This window comes from Heterodontus francisci, unplaced genomic scaffold (assembly GCF_036365525.1).
Source record: "Heterodontus francisci isolate sHetFra1 unplaced genomic scaffold, sHetFra1.hap1 HAP1_SCAFFOLD_452, whole genome shotgun sequence".
Lineage (NCBI taxonomy): Eukaryota > Metazoa > Chordata > Chondrichthyes > Heterodontiformes > Heterodontidae > Heterodontus > Heterodontus francisci.
Window position 1 is genome coordinate 986,731 of NW_027141290.1, and position 22,660 is coordinate 1,009,390.

Genomic DNA, 22,660 nt, shown 5'->3' on the forward strand with positions numbered 1-22,660 from the left:
CAGGCTGAGCTACAAATTAAATATTAGAAAGATCTGACACACTGTACTCGATTGAAAGGTGTTGGATTCATACCAGGTAGATGCTCCAGGACACAAATTAAAATGTCACCCACTTTACCTACAGTATGAGTTTAAACAATATTCATCCCAATAGTGTAACCTCACACCAAGCTTCGATGCAAGTTCAAAATTCTGTGCAGTATCAGATTGAGTGATGCTGTAAAATAAAGAAACCCCGAGGGACAACTTTGATCACAGTTCAGCATTCATCCACATTATACAGCTGCAAGATGCAGTATCAATTGTTTTCAGCCCAGAGCTACACATTACATCCCATTTCAAACTGAAAGATACTGTGTCAATTCCATCACTGTACATTGAGTTCCAGAATACAAGCCAGTCAAAAAACCTCATGCACTATCATTAGTGCTGTAAAGCTTGGACTAATAGTATGTCTCTCTCTTGTGATTATAGGGAGACTGAGACAAAACTAGTTAAAAAGACTCTCATAATAGTTAAATAAAACCAACAGCATCAAACACTGTGTTGCCATCATTTAAATTAAATGTCAAGCAAATATATTGTGCGGGATTAATTCTATTACTTTCAGTGTCTGTTACTGTGTGAGAGTGTGGGATTAATTCGGTATCTGTCAGTGTCTGTTACTGTGTGTGAGTGTGGGATTAATTCTGTATCTGTCAGTGTATGTTACTGTGTGTGAGTGTGGTATTAATTCAGTATTTGTCAGTGTCTTACTGTGTGTGAGTGTGGGATTAATTCTGTTTCAATCAGTGTATGTTACTGTGTTTGAATGTGGGATTAATTCTTTATTGGTCAGTATCTGTTACTGTGTGTGAGTGTGGGATTAATTCTGTATCTGTCAGTGTCTGTTACTGTGTGTGAGTGTGGGATTAATTCAGTATCTGTCATTGTCTGTTACTGTGTGTGAGTGTGGGATTAATTCAGTATCTGTCAGTGTCTGTTACTGTGTGTGAGTGTGGGATTAGTTCAGTATCTGTCAGTGCCTGTTCCTGTGTATGAGTGTGGGATAAATTCTGTATCTGCCAGTATCTGTTACTGTGTGTGAGTGTGGCATTAATTCAGTATCTGTCAGTGTCTGTTGCTGTGTGTGAGTGTGGGATTAGTTCAGTATCTGTCAGTGTCTGTTACTGTGTGCGATGATGTGATTAATTCTGTATCTGTCAGTATCTGTTACTGTGTTTGAGTGTGGGATTAATTCTGTATCGGTCAGTATCTGTTACTGTGTGTGATGATGTGATTAATTCTGTATCTGTCAGTGTCTGTTACTGTGTGTGAGTGTGGGATTAGTTCAGTATCTGTCAGTGTCTGTTACTGTGTGTGAGTGTGGGATTAATTCTGTATCGGTCAGCGTCTGTTACTGTGTGTGATTGTGGGAATAATTCTGTATCTGTCAGTGTCTGTTACTTTGGGTGAGTGTGGGATTAATTCTCTCGCTGTCACTCTCTCGTACAGTATGTTGTTTGGGTCTAAGTCTCTAGCTGTCATAATCTGTTACTGTGTAAGTGTTAAATTAGTTCTGGATCTTTCTGTCTCTCTCTCTGTTGTCCGTGTGTGTGGAATTTATTCTGTATTCACTCTGCTCTGCTATAGTATGTTAGTGAGTGTTTCGGTCTGTATATGCCACTCTATGGGAATCCGGATTCATTCTGTCTCTGACTTTTTCTGCTATTGTATCTTTGTGTGAGAGAAATTGATTCTGGATCTCTCAGTCCCTGGTGCAGTTTGTTCGTGTGAGATTCATTCTGCCTCTGACACTCTGATTCAATATGAATGAGAGATTAATTCTGTATCACACACTGTCTGGTACTGTGTGTGTTTTTGTATTTTACCTGCATCTGTCAGTCTCTGCTATTTTTTCATGTTTGGGATTAATATTGTTACTGTCAGTCTCTGTTGCAGTATGTGAGCATGGGATGGATTTTATATTTATATCAGTCTCTGCTACTGTGCGTGTCGAATTCTACCTGTATCTGTCTGTCCATGGGAAAGTGTGTGTGTGTTTTGGATTCATTCTCCGTGTTCATTACTCTATGAGAGTGTTGGATACTTTCCCTATCTGTCTCTGCTACTGTCTGTGAATGTGGGGTTCATTCTGTATCTCTCAGTCACTGGTACTGTTTGTGTGTGTTAGATTCTTTCTGTCTATGTCAGTTTGTGCTAAAGTACGAGTGAGTGATTAATGCTGTTTGTGTCATTCTCTGTTGCAGTCTATCAGTTCGAGTTTAATTCTGTATTTCTCAGTGTCTGGTATTGTTTGTGAATATGGGATTCATTCAGTATTTGTCAGTCTATATAGTTTATTGTCAGTGTGCACTATATTTTTTATCTGTAAGTCTCCGTTACTGCATCTGAATGTGTGTGTGTTTTCTGTGAGAGAGAGAGAGAAATTCATTCTCTGTAAGACTCTGGTAATGTGTATAAGTGGGATTAATTCTGTTTTTTTCAGTCTCTGGCACTGTATGTGAATGTGTGGTTCAGTTTGTCTATGTCAGTAGTGTGTGTGTGTGGCATTCTGTCTGTACCTATCAGTCTGTGGTACTGTTTGAGGGGTCTGACATTCCCTGCTACAGTGTGTAAGCATGTGATTCACTCTGTTTGTGGAACTGGAGGAGAGTGTGAGATTTAGTCTGTATCTGTCAGTCTCTTGTATGTTTGTGCATCTGCTGGTCATTTGTCAGATGTATTTCATTTGCATCTCACCTCTGGTCTCTCAAATAATATATTTAACATTAATACCTCAGTAGGTATTTACGTCACATTTAATTTAAATGATGACAACACTGGGTTTGATTCTGTAGATGTTATTTAACGAATATGAGAGTGTTATAACTACCATTGACTCAGTTTCACTGGAAACACATCAGTGATACATAATTTTACCCCAACCTTTACAGCACTAATGATAGTGCATGAGGTTTTCAGACTGGCTTGCATCCTGGAGCTCAATCTGCAGTGATGGAATTGACACTGTATCTTTCAGTTTGAAATGGGATGTAATGTGTAGCTCTGGGCCGAAAACAATTCATACTGCATCTTGCAGCTGCATAATGTGGATGAATGCTGAACTGTGATCAAAGTTGTCCCTCGGGGTTTCACTATTTTACAGCATCACTCAATCTGATACTGCACAGAATTTTGGACTTGCATCTAAGCTGGGTGTAAGGTTACACTATTGGGATGAATATTGTTTAAACTCATACTGTAGGTTAAGTGGGAGACATTTTAATTTGTTTCCTGGAGCATCTAACTGGTATGAATTCAACACCTTTCAATCGAGTCCAGTGTGTCAGATCTGTCTAATATTTAATTTATAACTCAGCGTGCACAGAGTCTATTTCAAAATTTGATGGCAACACCAAACATGGAGGTGAGGCAAACAGTGAGGATGATATGAACCGCCTGCAACAGCACATAGACAGGCTAGGAGAATGGGCAGAGAGGTGGCAGATGGAATTTAATACTGACAAGTGTGAGATGATGCATTTTGGCAGAAGGAATAGGGAGAGGCAATATATAACTATTGGCCCAGTTCTAAAGATTTTGCAGGAATAGAGGGGCCTGAGGGTGCAAGTGCATAGATCATTGCAGGTGTCAGGAGGTATTGAGAGAGTGGTTAGTAAAACATGGGATCTTGGGCTTTATAAACAGAAGCATTGAGGACAAAGGCAGCGAAGTTATGCTGAACCTTTACAAAGCTCTGGTCCAGTTCTGGTCACCATACCTCAGCATGGATGGGAGGGTCCTTGAGAGGGTGCAGAGGAGATTTACCAGAATGGTTTCACGGATGGTGGATTTTAGTTACAGGGTTAGGTTGGAAAAGCTGGGCTTCTTCTCCTCAGAACAAAGGAGATTGAGGGGAGATTTAACTGAAGTGTACAGGATTTTAACAGGCACGCTGGAAAGGGAAAAACTGTTCCCATTAACAATTGGTACAAGGACTAGTTGACACAGATTGAATGTTTTTGACCAGAGATTCAGGGAGAATATGAGGAAACACTGTTTTACACAGAGGGTGGTAATGACCTGGAACTCACTGCCCACAAGGGAGGTGGAAGTGGAGACAATCACTGACTTCAGTAGGATGGTGGATGGTCACCTGAGAGAAATAGACTTGCAGGGCCACGGGGATCGAGACAGGGAGTGGGACCGACTGTATTGCTTTGTGGAGAGTAAACATGGAGTCAATTAGCCGAATAGCCTCCTCTGCTGTATATGACTCTATTTATATCTGAGAGTTGACCTGGGATTCATGTCTCTACCTGTCAGAATTACTGAATTGGTTTGAACTGGATACAATGTCTGTCTCTCCTGCTCTATTTACCTTGTTGGGATTGAAAATGTGTGTCTGGATCTTGGGATCAGTTTGAGACTGACTCCTTCTGGTGTCCCTGACAGTGGAACTGGTGAGCTGTCTGTACCTTTACACTATGGAAATGATCACGTACCTACTGTGTGTTAGAAGGATCTGGGCTGCACTGTTCCTTGGTCCTGGGAAACATCACATCTATTCCGGTTCCTGCACAAAGGAGAAGTATTCCTTGTAAGACAAGAACAGGTGAGGGTTCGAACTTTACAGTTTCATCATTGTCATTTCCACAGTGGGAACCCGGTGATACAAAGTATCAGTGTTGGACAGCACTGCAGTACAGCAGCACAGTTTTGTTCCCCCTTAACCTGACTACAACACATTAACAGAAGAACTAGGAGCAGGAGTAGCTCATTCAGCCCTTTGAGGCCTCTCCACCATTCAATGAGATCATGGTTGGTCTACTTCAACACCATTTTCCTGCACTATCCCTGTAACCCTTGATGTTTTTAGTATATAGAAATGTATCGCTCTCCTTCCTGAACATACTCAATGACTGAGCATCCACAGCCCTCTGGGGTAGAGAATTCCAAAGATTCACCAGCCTCTGAGTGAATAAATTCCTCCTCATCTCAGTCCTAAATGGCCTGCTCCTTATTCTGAGACTGTGTCCCCTGGTTCGAGATCCCCAGTCCGGGGAAACATCCTTCCTGCATCTGCACTGTTGAGCCCTGTAAGAATTTTGTATGTTTGAATGAGATCACCTCTCATTCTTCTAAACTCCAGAGAATAAAGGCCCAGTCTGTTTAATCTTTCCTCATAAGGCAATCCCTTCATCCCAGGAATTAGTTTGGTGAACCTTCATTATCTCCCTCAATGACAAGTATATCTTTTTCTAGGCAAGAGCCCAAAACTGCACACAATACTCCAGGTACAGTCTCAGCAAGGCTCTATTTCATTGCAGCAAGACATCTTTACTCCTATACTCATCCTCTTGCAATGAAGGCCAACATAACATTTACCTTGTTAATTGCATGCTGTACCTGCAAGTTACATTCAGTGAAAGGAAAGATTGATTGGTTGGAAAAATGACAGATCAGATAGCAGGCTTTCCCTGTGCTGTTTGATTGTTAATGTACAGTACTGCATAATCCCGGTATTGTCTGATCATTAGTCTACAGCACTGCAGATTCCCGGTGCTGTCTGATCATTAGTCTACAGTACTGCAGATTCCCGGTGCTGTCTGATCATTGGTCTACAGTACTGCAGATTCCCGGTGCTGTCTGATCATTAGTCTACAATCCTGCAGATTCCCTGTGCTGTCTGATCATTCGTCTACAGTACTGCAGATTCCCGGTGCTGTCTGATCATTATTCGACAGTACTGCAGATTCCCGGTGCTGTCTGATCATTAGTCTACAGTACTGCAGATTCCCGGTGCTGTCTGATCATTAGTCCACAGTTCTGCAGATTCCCGTTGCTGTCTGATCATTAGTCTACAGCAATGCACATCCCGGTGCTGTCTGATCATTAGTCTACAGTACTGCTGATTCCCGGTGCTGTCTGATCATTAGTCTACAGTACTGCAGATTCCCGGTGCTGTCTGATCATTAGTCGACAGTACTGCAGATTCCCGGTGCTGTCTGATCATTAGTCTACAGTACTGCAGATTCCCGGTGCTGTCTGATCATTAGTCTACAGTACTGCAGATTCCAAGTGCTGTCTGATCATTAGTCGACAGTACTGCAGATTCCCGGTGCTGTCTGATCATTAGTCTACAGTACTGCAGATTCCCGGTGCTGTCTGATCATTAGTCTACAGTACTGCATATTCCCAGTGCTGTCTGATCATTAGTCTACAGTACTGCAGATTCCCGGTGCTGTCTGATCATTAGTCTATAGTACTGCAGATTCTCGGTGTTGTCTGATCATTAATCTACAGTGCTGCAGATTCCCAGTGCTGTCTGATCTTTAGTCTACAGTACTGCAGATCTACATTACTGTTTGATTGAAGACTTCTGGTTGATCAGCAAACACATAATAGCCAGCACCTCGAATAGCCGACAAAGCAAAACAAAACATATATGTTCACATTGACAAAGCATGTTGAACAATTTCCAGCATTGACATTTAATACAATTTTGCATGAAGTTACCTATCACTTTTTTTAAAGAAAAATATTCTTAGCCTAGATTATTTGATGTCATGGATGAATCTCAAACCTCCAAAGCTTTCAGAGTGTCCATCTATCTTTTGACATCTTTGTAAGTTTTTGTGGCACTGTCAGATAAACAATCTGTTTCAGCTGGTTGAAAGATTGTTTAAAAGATGATGATTGAAGCACAATGTCAGTGATTGTTTGGTCATGAGTTGAACAGAAACCCATGGAGTTGTTTCCACACTTTACCAGTATCTGTATTGCTTAAACTAAACACAGCGATTGCCCGAAGGCTCAGTAAATATCATTATACATTATGTAAACTCCTGCTTTACGGGTTGAAATACTTGCTGCAAGTTTATCCAGTGAGCAGCTGAAATGCAGAGAACAGGAAGGTCCTGAATGAATAATTATCATAAATTGATTATAAAATATACAGTATTTATATAAAAAAATTAAACTGTTCACTGTTAGGACTTGAGTCCACACACACACCAACAACCCGACCGAACATCAGCGGACCCGACCCAACACTTCTTGACCCCCAACCGGCAAAAATCTGCAGCGCATGCGTGATGACAGTAACGGCACCGGCTCACTGCGCAGACTCAATTCCGACCCGGACTCCCAGCTCCGGTCAGTTTTTTTTTATTTCAAGACAGACCAGCAGAGACTGACCGAGTGTGTCCGACCCGAACCCGAACTGGACCCGAGCCCGAAAGCCGGAGCCGCAAGCTGGGCCCGAGCCGAGGCGGACACATGTGCTCGTGTCCCGCTCGGGTTGGACTCGGGTATCCAGGCCTCTCGTGTTCATTCAACACAGTCCCCGACTCCCGTTGAACTTCCCCGTTATTCAATGTTAATCTCTGAACATATCTGCAGACTCGCTCCCAAACCTGGTATTGCTGCTGGAAGCAGATGTTGTTTGTTCACTTACCCCGGGACCTGGATGTCTCCATTCGCAGCTGATTGAAACAATCTTCCGCTCACTCACTGAATGACGCTCAGAGACAGTGTTGGGGGAAGGGGAGCACATGCGCTCTTCTCCTCATGATGACGCCACCAGTGGGCGGGGCTATTCAGCGCGTGCGCAGCTCTCTGCAACGAAAATTAATGGGAACTTACCCCATTTCACCCTCATTAATGTGTGAACAGTGAAACTGAACATGGGGTTAGGGTGGAGGGAGGGTGGGGAGGGGTGGAGGGAATCTATACCCTAGAAAGCCGGGAGCTGATCCCATTTAGATGTTCAAATTGCCGTCTCCCCCTGCAGGCTGTTTGTTATTATTGAGGCCCTCCTCTCAAAACAATCCGACAGAAACATGGGAGGAAGGAGGAAGTCGGTGTGTTTGCTGGGACCTTGTAGAATTCATTTCAGTCAGCAAAGGTTTGTCTAACCGGAGTAAAACCCGCGATCAATGTGTGTAATACCGAATGGCGGATCTTCATCGTTTCATTCGAAACAAGAGAGACACGGAGCTGCCGCGATTATCCCGGACACACAAACACAGTGAAAATAGAGCCCGTCCCAGAGTTTCAGCTCCCGGTTGTTAAATATCCTCATGTACACAGTCTTTGCTGTGAATTTTCAGGGCTCAGCTGCCGATTTCTACTCCTGTATCCCTGAAACGCTCGGAGTCAGGAGATCCTGGAACTCCCTGTTGAAAGATTTATGGACAGGAATTTTTCCAGCCTTTGGTCCAGTCGATCATAACCTGCTGTTCAATCATAGTATTATTCACACAATTAATGTGAAATTCTGTTCACCACTCAGGCCTTGAACTCGGTTTGAGCAGATCAACTACTGAAAGATTCAGCATCTTTCCAGATATAGCAGCCAGAGCTGGATCGAGGGACTCAGGGTTTACTCCTGCACACACACAACAGAAGGAGTGACAGTCACACAGGGATGGGAACTGGTATCGTTTCTGTCGCCTACTCACCCAACAGGCAGAGTTAGAGACTGATAAAACATCCAACCCACTGCAATTCAGTACTGGAGAAATACAGAGGCTCTTCCACTCCATCCTTCCCTCCCATACACACGGCAGATTGACAGCACAAGGCCTTTCAGGTGTCATTTCCGTGACCAAGAGTTTCACTCCGCATGATATTAAACAGATATTTATTCTTCATCCTGGAAATACTCGGACTCACTCTTACATTTCGACCAGAATGTTTTGGCCAAATGAGGAGCCGCCCCTGCACCCGCTCCCCTGCCTTTTTCAGACAACCTTGCAGTCTCAGCGTCACACACGTTACCAATAATTTGCTTTTGATGAATATGACTCAAAGATTGTTTGCAGCGCCAATCACTTCAATAATAATGGCAGTACAAATATCCCATATCCTCGACATCACCATAATTCCTTCCAAGCAGAATAGTGAAAGTGCAGGTAAAAAAAGAAAAATGTTTGCAAGAGATTATAAGAAAATATTAATGAGTAACAACAGAGAGAAACAAAAATCATTGATAAATATACAAAAATACGAAATGATGGTGCAAGAAATTGCGGACCATTTAAGGATAAAGAAAGGAAATCTCCTTGTGTTGGAAAAGGTAATGAGAGCGTTATATGTCTGTTCATAAAAGCAAGGATGAAGTTAATGTCCCGGTAGAGAAGGGATACAGAGATATTGGATAGAATGAAAATAGACAGAAAGGAGGTTCTCAATAGATTGGGATCACTTCACGTTAATGAGTCCAGATAGAAAGCATCTCAGATTACTGATGCAGATAACAGAATTCCTGACGATAATGTTTGGATATTGAAGTAGATCCAGTTGCCTGAAACAGTGCAAATGTTACAGACCTGTTCTAGAAACGGGAAGGAAAATGCTGGTGACTGCAGACCAATTAATTTTATCATCAGTGGTCGAAAACAATTGCAAACAAGTGTCAAGGATCAAATGAACTTCAACTTGTAGAATGATGAGTTAATAAGGGACAAGCAGTACCGATTTGCCAAAGACAAATCATGTGCGACTAACCTGATTGAATTCTTGGGGTTGACTTTGCTGAAGGTAGTACTGTAGATATTGGATATCTGCTTTTTGAAAGGCATTCGATCAAGTAGTACATAACAGAGTTACACAGAAAATAGAAGTTCATGTTAAAAATTTATACTGGTATGCTGAGATGGTAGTTGGCTAAAGGATAGGTGACAGAGTGTAGTAGTGAACTGATGTCTTTTTAATGTGAAGAAGTATGCAGTCGGCTGACACAGAAACCTTTATTAACAACATTGCTTTCAAGGGACCATAATTTGGAAGTTTGAGGAGGACAAAATACATAGCAATGTATGTAAATAGTAAAGAGCTGTAAGTTTCAGGTAGATGTTACCTGAACAGAGGTGAGACAGAGAATACCCAACCTGTCTCACCTTGAGATTCTTGACCAAGATGGACCTACGAGGTACAGAGTCAAGTTCTGTGTTCAAGTCAGAGAGTTTATTGGGCTTAACTAAGATCTACAAAGTTAATCCTTAACAACAGCAATAAGTATACAGTAACACTCAGTACTGGTTCTTGCTTCTGAGCTTGCTGGGACATGGACTTCTCTCCTTCTTCTTCTCTTGCTGTGTTGACTATAGTCTATCTTCTCCTTCTAAGTGTGCCAACAATGTTCTGTTCACCCCTTGCTAAGTGTATCGATGACATCCCATATCACCCTTTCTTTTACCATATTAAGTTCTGAATTGCTCCGAGTATCCTAATTGGTTCAATCTATACACTTTTCAGATGCTTCCTGTGTCTTTCACATTTAGCAAGGATCCTTGTGTTCCTGGTTCTCGTCTCTCTCATAAGGGGAAACTTCCTCTCAGTATCCACCCTGCCAAGTGCTCTCAAGATCTTATGGATTTCAACAAGATCACTTCTCATTCTCCTTAACTCCAATGGATACAGGCCAACCTGTCCAACCATTTCCCAAAAGATAACCCCTTCATCCCAGCGATCAGTCGAGTGAACGTTCTCTGAACTGCTTCAAATGCAATTTCAGTGCTTTCATCAGTAAGGAGACCAAAACTACACAGCATTACAGATGCAGTCTCACCAATACCCTGGACAACTGTAGCAAATCTTCCTTACTTTAAGAGTCCATTCCCCTTGCAATAACTGACATCATTCCATTTGTCTTCCTAAACTCATGTTGTCCGTGCATACTAACTTTTTGTGATTCATGCAACAGATACCCAACTCTGTCGCGTTGTTTTACTGTCTGTTTCAGTTCCATGTTGATTCAGCGCATTATGAATGAAACGGCTGCAAGTGATAATGTATTCGTGAGGGCCGAGTCAAACCGAGCTGTAAGACAGTGGGGGATCTCGGACGAAATAAATGAAGCTGCAAGGAGTCAGATTTCATAATTCTTCCCGCCAAATTATGGTTTTTTTTAAATTTTTGCCTTGTTTTGCTATCTGAAATTGGCGGGCTTTTTGAGTTCGATTACATTTCAGTTACATTTCAACCAATCAGAGAGGGGCATTTCCCTCCTCCCTTTTCCTTCCCAGAGCTGGTTTCAAACTTGACTGATGGACGGGGCTGCATCCAATCACAACACTAGGGCGGTCCCTCTACTGTCTTAAATAGACAGTCCCTGAGCAGCCTCAACATTTACAGTGTCTTTGTTCCAGATCTTCTCCCATAATGCCCAGAACCAAGCAGACAGCGCGCAAATCGACCGGAGGGAAAGCTCCCCGCAATCAGCTGGCTACCAAAGCGGCCCTCAAGAGCGCTCCAGCCACGGGCGGAGTGAAGAAGCCTCACCGTTACAGACCCGGCACTGTGGCTCTGCGGGAGATCCGCCGCTACCAGAAATCCACTGAGCTGCTCATCCGCAAACTGCCCTTCCAGCGCCTGGTGCGGGAGATCGCGCAGGACTTCAAGACAGACCTGCGCTTCCAGAGCTCGGCCGTCATGGCCCTGCAGGAGGCCAGCGAGGCTTACCTGGTGGGGCTCTTTGAGGACACCAACCTGTGCGCCATCCACGCCAAGCGAGTCACCATCATGCCCAAAGACATCCAGCTGGCCCGCCGTATCCACGGGGAGCGCGCCTAAACTCACCCTGCCCCGAACTGAGTTTGGCATCAAATAACACAACGGCTCTTCGAAGAGCCACCAAATCGGCAAAACAAAGAGCTGCGATCACCTGTTATCAGAGAAATGTGGTCTGGAGCAGCGATACCAATGTGCACAGATCATTTTATTAGAGGGGCGATCATTTTAGGACTCAACAAAAGCTTTATTTGTGCAGAAACGCTGGAATTGTTAAAATGCCTGACAAATATCTCCAGTGGCAAGCGGCTAAATCCCGAATCATACCAACACAAAGCAGCGCTTGCTTTATAAAATTGCCGTCTCTCAGACAGGTACCAGCCCTTTCACAGATAAAGTGGGTGTCTCTGAAAAGAGCCTTTGGGCCAGCTGGAGTTGTCTGGGGATGATGCGGGACTTCGTGTTGTTGTCCCGGGCCGCGTTACCGGCCAGCTCGAGGATTTCAGCTGTCAGAGACTCGAGCAGAGCAGCCAGATAGACCGGGGTTCCGACACCCACACGCTCAGCAGAGTTCCCTATTTCTCAGGAGCCAGTGAACATGGCCCACCGCGAACTGCAATCCAACCCAGGAGGAATGAGACTTGGCCTTGCGCCGAGCTTTGCCACCGGTCTTCCCTCTTCCAGACATTATTTTCCCCCCCAAAAAATATACTTTATTCACAAAAATCTATAAAAACTACATTACAAAACAGTTGAGGAAGAATGATCAAATCTGCCCACTTATCCCTTCTGGATGAATGATAGTGAGGACACTGGTGATTGGTCACTCTGTGCAGCTTCTCATTGTGTTGTTCATGTTACCAATCAGATAGTTGCTTAGTTCACAAATCCAGAGACATCACGTTAATAAGGCGGAAAATAACCGCGCCGGATTGGCAGACTCCAAACCGTTTCTTTTTCAAATTTGAAAAGCCCGCCAACAGAATTCTAAAACAAGGAGCGGCTTCACTGCATATCAAGTTATTAGATCATATAGCCTTACGACAGGGATGTAAAAATATCCCCCATATTGTATTATTTAACATTTTCTCACAAGTTCCAGATTCGCTTTTCCAATCCGGCATCTATTCAGTTTCATTTTCTGTCCTGTTTTGAAACAGTCTGTAACCGGCAGGCAAAAAGCCTCATTCACAGCATTCTGTAACCGGATACATTTCAGATCAATGTTAACAAAAACACATCACACATTATAAATTGGTCCCGATTCGTGGGAGACAAAAGCGGAGTGTAGATTTTCAGTGTGTGGTGTTAAAGATTGAGACTGAGGGTTCCTGCACCAACGGGGTTTCTAAATAATGTACTTATTAATTATTGAAGCTGTGCTGATGGGTGTCTGGGCCTTTCTCTTTGTTCGTGTCCGATCTGTGAATTTGGAGTTTAATCTGTGCCTGTCAGTTTCTGCTCTGGAAGGTTGTTTGATTTTCCCTCTGTACATGTTCGTCAGTAATATGTTTGTGTAGCTTTGCACTGCACATGTTAATTGATGACAGGTGAGTCTGGTTTTCACTCGACATGTCAGTCTCTGGTTTGGAGGCCTCGACTATATTCTGTACCTATCAAACATCTATATATGAGGGTGGGTTTTAACCTGTTCCTGTCAATATGTTTTATGTCAGTACTGTTTATTATCTGTATCTGTAAGTTTCTGATGAATGAATGTGTACGGAATCGCATCCGAGTCATTGATCATTAAGAGTTATTTTACACTGTAACTGCCAGTATCTGATATGTGAGTGTGGGTTGTGATCTGCATCTGCCCGTTTCTGGTATGTGACATGAGCATTGTTTTTGCTCTGTGTGTGTTAGCCTCACGTGTCAGAAGCTGGGTTTAGTTGAACATCTCACTCTCTGCTGTATGATTCTGGATTTTCATCTGTAAAGTTATTGTCTGAGATGGGCATGTGAATTTTATTCTGTGTGCCAATTTCTGGGATGTGTGTGTGTGTTCTTTCTGTTCCTGTCAGTTTCTGACATGTGAATATGGATTTTCCTCTGTTCTGGTCAGTTACTGCAATGTAAGTCGCTCCTTTATTCTGTGCAGTCAGTTTCTGGTCTGGAAGAAAGATTTTTATTCTTTACCTTTTATATTCTGGCAAGTGAATGTGAGATCACCCTCTATCTGTCAGTTTGTGACATGTTACTGTGTCTTTTACTCTTCACCTGTCAGTTTATGATATGTGAATGTGGATTTTATTTTGTATCTGTCAGTTACTACAAAGCAAGTATGTATTTTATTCTGTACCTGTTTGTGTCTTGGAATTGATCGGAGCTTTTACCCTATATCTGTCAGTCTCTGGAATGTGAATGTTGCTATTACTCTGTGTCTGTCTGTGTCAGATTTGTCAGCAAGTATTTAACTTTCCCTTTCTGTTCCTGACATATGAATGTGGATTTTACTATGTATCTCTCAGTTACTGGTATGTGATTGTGGGTTTTATTCTGTATCCACAAGCCTATGATCAGTGATTGTGACTTGTGTCCTAGGCCTGTCACTATCTTGTTTCATATGTCCATTATTCTGTGCATGTTACTTTACGGAAAATGACTGCAGGATTTATTCTTTTCCTGCCATATTACCACTATGGCTTCAAAAGCTGGTCAGAAGCCGGATATTCTGTGGTTAGTAACTCATGTCCTAACTCCTTAAAGACTTTCCATCACCTACAAGCCACAAGTCAGAAGTCTGATGGATTATTCCCCAGTTGCCTGGATGTGTGCACCCCAAACAACACGCAAGAAACTCGATACCATCCAGGACAAAGCAGCAGGCTTGATTGGTTTACCATTCACCAGATTAATCATTTACTCCCTCCACCACCAGTGCACAGTGTGTACCATCTACAAGATATACTGCATCAACCTGAGGAAGCACCATGAAACAGCACCTTCCAAACCCCCGACATCTGCTACCAAGTAGAACATGGGCAGCAAATGTATGAGAACATTACCACCTGCAAGTTCATCTCCAGTTCATATGTCATCCTGGCTTGAAAATATAACACCATTCCTGCATCATCATTCAGTTCAAATTCTGCAACTCCCGACCTAACACCACTTTGGGTGTACCTGCACTCCAAAGACTGGAGGGAGCAAGAAGGCCACTCGACACCATCTTCTAAAGGGCAATGAGAGATGGACAACAATTACTCTCCTTTCTACAGATGCTCACATCCCATAAACATACACTTCAAATAATCATAAAGGTGTGTATATGAATAACATTTGTTCTGTATCTGTTCATCACTGGTACAGTATGAGTGTGGAAGTCATTCTCCATCTGTCTCTCTGAAAGACAGGATCTGTTTGTTTATATTTATGGAACAATGAAGGAACTCTTACACATCTAGATCTGTCCAACTATCTGTCCCTCTTTGTATGGTATGAGAGTGAAGGATTTATTCTTTATCTCAGAATGTGGAATGTGACTGTGGGTTTTTCTCTGTATCTGTCAATTACTGATAAACAGATGTGGGTTTTCCACTGCACCTGTCTACTTCTGATGTGAGTGTGATTTTAACTCTTTTCTGTCAGTATCCGATGTATGAGCACGTGCTTCAATCTACCTGCCAACTTCTGATGTGAGTGTGGGTTTTATTATGTATCTATCAGCTTCTGGTATGTATGTGTTGGTTTTGTCATGTACCTGTCAGTTTCTGCTGAAGTGAACAGTGGTTTTGGTTTGAATCTCTCACGATCTGTTATATGAGAATGAGTATTGTTTTGTCCTTGTCAATTTCTGGAATAGCAGAAAGCTCTTTACATTGCACATAATACAAAGGAAAATACTGTGAATGCTGGAATTTAAAAACAGAAAATGCTGTAAACACTCAGCAGGCCTGCCAACATCTGTGGAGACAGAAACAGAGTTCACCTTTCAGGTCAATGGCCTTTCATCATTGATCTGAAATGTGAACAGTCTCCCTCTCGCCACAGGTGCTGCCAGACTTGCAGAGTATTTCCAGCATTTTCTGTTTTCATTTACACTGTACCTTCTTTATTCTGGCGAGTGAATGTGGGATCACTCTTCACCCTTTCATTTCTGATGTGTGAGTGTGGATTTTACCCAGCGTGTTGTCATTTACTGCAATGCAAATATCTGTTTTATTCTGTACCTTTTTCTTTGTGGTAATTGATTGTGGATTTTAACCTGCATCTGTCAGTCTCTGTAATGTGAATGCTGCTATTACTCTGTATTTGTCTGTGCATGATTTGTGAGTATATGTTTTACTTTCCCTGTCTGTTTCTGGCATCTGAATGTGGATTTTGCTATGTACCTCTGAGTTTCTTTATGTCTATGTGGGTTTTATTCTATCTCTGCATGTCTCTGGTGAGTGTTACGTATTCCCTGTACCTATCAATATCACACTTGTCAGTGTGGCCATTATTCTGCACCTGTTGCTTTATCGTAGTGCATTTCCTATCAATCTCTGATATGCTACTATACATTTTATTCTGTACTTGTCAGATTCTGTGATGTGATGTTGTTTTTCTCTGTCTATGTGTGTCTGGTATGTCATTATCAGTTTTACTGTGTACCTATTAGCTTCTGGTATTTGAGTATGAGGCTCACATTCTATATTTCAATTTGTTCCGTGAATCTACTTCGGCTTTGAACTGACAGTTTCTATTCTGTGACTGTACATTTAAAGGATGATTGTTAATTTCTGCTCAATAGGTGTTCATTTAACTCTGTTCATGTCAGTCTCTGCAGTGGGAATTTGTGATTTATGCTGAAACTGCCATTTGTTTATCTTGATGGTATGCTCAATCCTGTTCCTGTCAGTCTCTGTTTTTAAGGTTTTTTTCTGAGTATTTGTCAGTCTCTGACGTGTGAGTGTGGGATGTCCTTTGTGTCTGTAAGTTTTTAATGTGAATGAGAGGTTTTTTAATCTGTACATGGCAATTCCTGAAAAACAAGTTTGGGTTTTACTCTGTAACCCTCATACTCTGGTATTTGTGTTTGTGTCTTTTTCTTCTCATTACCTGTCTGTTTCTGAAAAGTTGATTTGAATTTTACTTTGTACCAGTTACATACTGATCCCTGTTTGTGGGGCTTACTCTGCACCTCTCACTTTCTTATGTGATTCAGATTTATATCTGTACCAGTCAAACTCTGGTATTTGCATCTAGATTTTACTCCACATCAGTCTAACTCAGAATCGTGAGTGTTGTTTTTTTACCTTGTTTCCTTTGTACTTTGCAGTATGGAACTGTAATTGTCACTTTCTGGTATTTGTGTGTAGCTTTTCTTTCATGTCTCTCAGTCTCTGTTGTGTTTTTCCGTATTGTGGGTGAGTGGGTTTGCTTCATGCCTGTCAGTTTCTATATGTTAGTGCAGTTATATTTTCTAGTGGGTGAGTGTTTTTTTTTCACTTCTTTTGCTGTATTATTCAGTTCCTTGGATACGGGTGTAAGTTTCACTCGATATCTCTTAATCCCTGGTCTATAGTTTATCTCTGTCAGTTTCTGATTTTGAGTGTGGGTTTATCTGTACCTGTCACTTTGTTTTATGTAAGAAACGTTTTATTCTGTACCTTTCAGTTTCTGATGTTTGTTTGTGTGTCTTGAACTTGTGCCCCTCAGTTTATTGCATGTGAATGTGGGTTTGACTGTTAATCTAACACTCACTTGTATATGAGTGCTGTTTACTCTTTATCTTTGATTGTCTGGTTTGTAAATTTAAGTTTTAACCTGTGCATTTAAATTTCTAATGTGCAGGTCTGGTTTTTAACCTGTCTATGTCATGTTCTGGTATACAAGTACGTGTTTCAGTCTGGCTTTTGAGTGTGGATTGTACACCACATCTCTACATTCTCGAGAATGTGAGTGTGATTTTTAATCTGTACATGTCAGTTTCTGACATGTGTCTGTGAGGTTTACTTTGTACATTTCATTCTCTGGTCTGTGACTGCTGAATTTATTCTGTATCTGTCAGTTTATGGAAAGTGACTTTGAGTTTTAGTCTGTATCTGTCAGTATTTGGTATATCTGTTATCTTAATTATGTGTGTTTTATTCTGTATCTGTCAGTGTGTGAAGTGCAAGTGTTGGGTTTTCTTTGTACCTGTCAGTTATGGATGAGAGATTTTCACTCTCTACCAGAAAATTTCTTGGCATTCAATGTGGATTTCACTCTGTGTCTGTCATTCTCTGGTAGTTGAGTGTGGCTTTTATACTGCATTTGCTATTTTCTGATATGTAAATGTAGATTTTAATCTTTAGCTGTTATTTTCCAGTATGCGAGTATGGGTATCAATCTGTCACTGTCAGTTTCTCATATGTGAGGGAGGCAGTTATTCTGCACCTGTTACTTTCTGAAATGTGTGAAGGTTTTTATCTTTCCCTGTCAGTTTCTGGTATGTGATTGTGCCCTTTGTTCTGACCCGTTCTGTGAAAGGAATGTGGGTTCTGTTCCTGTCAGTTTCTGGTATGTGATTGTGGCCTTTGTTGTGTCCCTATCCGTTTCTGTGAATGGAATATGGGTTCTGCTCCTGTCAGTTTCTGGTATGTGATTGTTGCCTTTGTTCTGTCCCTATCTGTTTCTGTGAATGGAATGTGGGTTCTGCTCCTGTCAGTTTCTGGGATGTGATTGTTGCCTTTGTTCTGTCCCTATCTGTTTCTGTGAATGGAATGTGGGTTCTGTTCCTGTCAGTTTCTGCTGTGTGAATGTGGGTTTATTCTGTTTCTTTCAATCTTTGGAATTTGATTATGTGCTTTCTGCAGCACCTTTTAGCTTCTGTTAAGTGAATGAGATGCTAATTCTGCACCTGTCCATTGATAGTATATGAATGTTTATTTTACTCTGTAACTGTCAGTTTATGGAACATGAAGGTGTTCCCCCCCCCGATCCTCCGCCACCGCCCCCCCCCCCCACCTGCCAACTTCCAATATGTGACTGTTGTTTTTTTCTTTACCTGCCATTTTCTGTATGTGATTCTGTTTTTTGATCTTTACCTTTCAGTTTCTGTTACTTGAGTGAGTTTTACTTTGCACCAGTTGGGTTCTGGTATGTGTCACTTTTAAGCTGTACCTGTACAGTTAAGATATAACACTGTGGGTTTATTCTGTATCTTTCAAACTCTAGTGTGTGATATGGGGCTTTTCTCTGAACCTTTCGATTTTTGGTCCCTGTGTTTTAATCTGCAGCTTACAGTTCCTGATAGGTGTGTGCACATTTTCTTTTTTTCTGCAGCTATCAATGTCTACTACACAAGTATGTGTGTTATTCCTCTCATTCAATTTCTCTTATTGGAGAATTGATTTTTCTTTATCCCACTCAGTCCCTGGCATGTGTCCATGTGTCTTGCGTGGTAACTGCAGTTTCAGTTAGGTGACTCTGGTGTTATTCTCCATCTGACAGTCTCTTGCATGTGAGTGGTTTTATTTTCTTCTCTGGAGCTGTCAGTCTCTCTTCTGTGGCTGGAGGTTTTAATCTTTACTTTAACTCGTTAATAATTTGTAAATGTGAATTTTACTCTGTCTGTCTGTTTACTGTATCTGGGTATGTTTTTTTAAATCATCAGTTTCATAGAATCATAGAAAGTTTAAGGCACAGAAAGAGGTCACTTAATCCAACCTTCATTTGGTCCTGAACCCTGTAGCTTATGGCACTTGAGGTGCATACTCAGAGTACTTTTGAACCAGTTGAGGGTTCCTGCCTCAACTATCCTTTCAGGCAGTGAGTTCCAGACCCCCAACAACCTCTGGGTGATTTTCTTTCCCTCATCACCCCACTACTTTTTCTACCAATCACTTTAAATCTATGGCCCTCGTCAATGACCTCTCTGTTCAGACCCTTCACCTCCACTCTGTCCAGGTCCCTCAAAATTCTGTACATTTCAATCAGCTCTTCCCTCAGCCTTCACTGTTCCAAAGAGAATAATCCCAGCCTTTCCAATCTTTCCTCACAGCTGCATTTTTTCAGTCCTGGCAGCATCCTCGGAAATCTCCTCAGTACCCTCTCTAGTGCAATTATGTCCTTACTGTCATGAGGTGACCAAAACTGGACACAGTTTCAGGTATGTGAGGGTGAGATTCAGTCTCTATTTTACTGTCTCCAGGGTGTGTCTCTCTTGTGAGATTGATATAGTGTCTTTCAATCTGATAGTGGGTGTGCTTTTGAATTGCGATTGATGTACCTAACTTTCAGAAGTACAGAATTGGAATGGATTGCAAACAATGTCTGTCTCTTCTGCTTTGTTTGATTGCTGGATTGAAAATGTGTCTCTGAACTTGGGATCAGTGAGAGTTTGACTACTTCTGCTCCATGTGTCTCTGGAATTAACTGATGGCCTCTGGGAGTGATAACATATCTACTCTGTGTTGTATGGAGCTGAATGTACATTTCCTTGTGCCTGGGAATCATCACATTCATTCTGTTCCCTTGAAGTATTTGCCTGCAGAAAGGAAGAACAATATCTCTTGGAACTGAAGATCAGTTGAGGTGGAAGCTAGAAAAGAGATTAATGTAACATTTCAATTAATAATCATTATTACTGACCCAGAACGTTAACTCTGCTTCCTTTCCACAGATGCTGCCAGACCGCTGAGTGGTTCCAGCATTTCTTGTTTTTATTTCAGATTTCCAGCACCGGCTGTATTTTGCTTTTATTAAAGAGATTAATGTAACATTTCAATTAATAATCATTATGACTAACCACAAATACTCACCAGAAATACAAAGAATGTCAGTGTCTGATTTCACTGCAGATCTCAGCATCTGCTGACCAGGTGTTTTGACCGATTTACAACAATTTAGTGACATCCAGAAACAAGCCAACATCTGCACTTCTCCAAGATTGGGACTACCTGAGGGATGTTTGTGCAGATCAGGTTTCTATTTCCATCTGACATTATAACATAAGAACCTAAGAAGTAGGAGCAGGAGTAGGCCATTCAGTCTCTCGAATCTGATCCACCGTTCAATAAGATTATGGCTGATCTGATCGTGGATTCAGCTCCATTATCCTGCCTGCTCCCAGAACACATTACTCCCATGGAGATCAAAAGTTTAACTCATCCTTGAATATATTTAACAACTCAGCCTCTGCTGCTCTCTGAGGTAGAGAATTCCAAAGAATAATGACGCTTTGAGAGAAGAAATTCCTCCTTCACTCCGTCTAAAATGGGAGATGCCTTATTCTGAAACTGTGCGCCCGAGATCTTGATTCCACTATTCACTGTATCTTTTGGGCCTCCTTATCTCGAGAGTCAATGGATACGCGCCTGGAGGTGGTCAGTGTTTTGTGAAGCAGCGCCTGGAGTGGCGATAAAGGCCAATTCTAGAGTGACAGGCTTTTCCACAGGTGCTGCAGAGAAATATGTTTCTCGGGGCTGTTGCACAGTTGGCTCGCCCCTTGCGCCTCTGTCTTTTTTTCCTGCCAACTACTAAGTCTCTTCGACTCACCACATTTTAGCCCCGTCTTCATGGCTGCCCGCCAGCTCTGGCGAATGCTGGCAACTGACTCCCACGACTTGTGATCAATGTCACACGATTTCATGTCGCGTTTGCAGACGTCTTTATAGCGGAGACATGGACGGCCGGTGGCTCTGATACAAGTGGCGAGCTCGCTGCACAATGTATCTTTGGGGATCCTGCCATCTTCCATGTGGCTCACATGGCCAAGCCATCTCAAGCGCCGCTGACTCATTAGTGTGTACAAGCTGGGGATGTTGGCTGCCTCGAGGACTTCTGTGTTGCAGATACGGTCCTGCCACCTGATGCCAAGTATTCTCTGGAGGCACCGAAGATGGAATGAATTGAGACGTCGCTCTTGACTGACATACGTTGTCCAGGCCTCGCTGCCATAGAGCAAGGTACTGAGGACACAGGCCTGATACACTCGGACTTTTGTGTTCCGTGTCAGTGCGCCATTTTCCCACACTCTCTTGGCCAGTCTGGACATAGCAATGGAAGCCTTTACCATGCGCTTGTTGATTTCTGCATCTAGAGACAGGTTACTGGTGATAGTTGAGCCTAGGTCGGTGAACTCTTGAACCACTTCCAGAGCGTGGTCGCCAATATTGATGGATGGAGCATTTCTGACATCCTGCCAATGATGTTTGTTTTCTTCAGGCTGATGGTTAGGCCAAATTCATTGCAGGCAGCCGCAAACCTGTCGCAACACTCTCAGTAAACAGCGTGAAACAGGAGTTAAACCACGAACATGTATTACAGAACTGAGGCGAGAAACAGCAAAGATTTTCAACAGCAGCTTATTCACGTTCTGTGTCACTTATCTAGTTCACACACAGGCCGAGAAGTGCCTCTGCATTCCTCCGCTCACTCCATGTTGCGGGATCAGTTCATCCTCCACATTGCCTCTCACAAACAGCCCGCGACGCCCCCTGAACTTGCCCCGGAGTCAATGGCGATCTCTGATCCAGACTGCGGACAGGGTCCTAAAGCAATGTGCTGCTGGAAGCAGATTGCAGTTTGCTGCCTTACCCCGAGGCCGTAATATCTCCATTCCCTCTGTTAAAAACAAACTCTTTCCGCTCACTGAGTAAATGGCGTTCAACAGATTTGCTGACGGAGGGGAGCACGCATGCGTACATTCGCTCATTCACAATCACTGGTGGGGGAGGTGCTGTACCGCGCATGCGCTGCATTCGGCAATAGTTTGAAAAACAAAAATCAATCGGAACTTTCTCCAGTTCAGTTTTATCTGATTTTGAGCAATGGAACCGGGACTGTGGGCAAGATTAGAGAAGGTTTCCAGCTGGGAGATGAAACCTTTACCAAGCTCAACTTGAGATCATTCTCTGCACTATGTTTGCTGTTCATTAGCTCGAATTCTCAAACTGATCCTCCGAGGGAGTCGATGTGTTTGCAGGAAAAGGGCAGGAGTTAATATCTGACAGTTACAGTCAGAGATCAATTTAAGCAGATTGTAACTGTCTGTCACTGAGCGTCATAGCGAAGGGTTTGAGCTGAAAGATTACAGTGAGTTCAACAGGGCTGAGAAAGTTACATTTGGGACATTGTATGCCTCACTCTCTGACATATTCCCGGACTTTGAGATTAATAATGTGTCTTCCTCTGGCACCATATCAGTGAGAGATGAGATTGTAACGTCTGTTTCCCCAGGCGGATCTTTCGA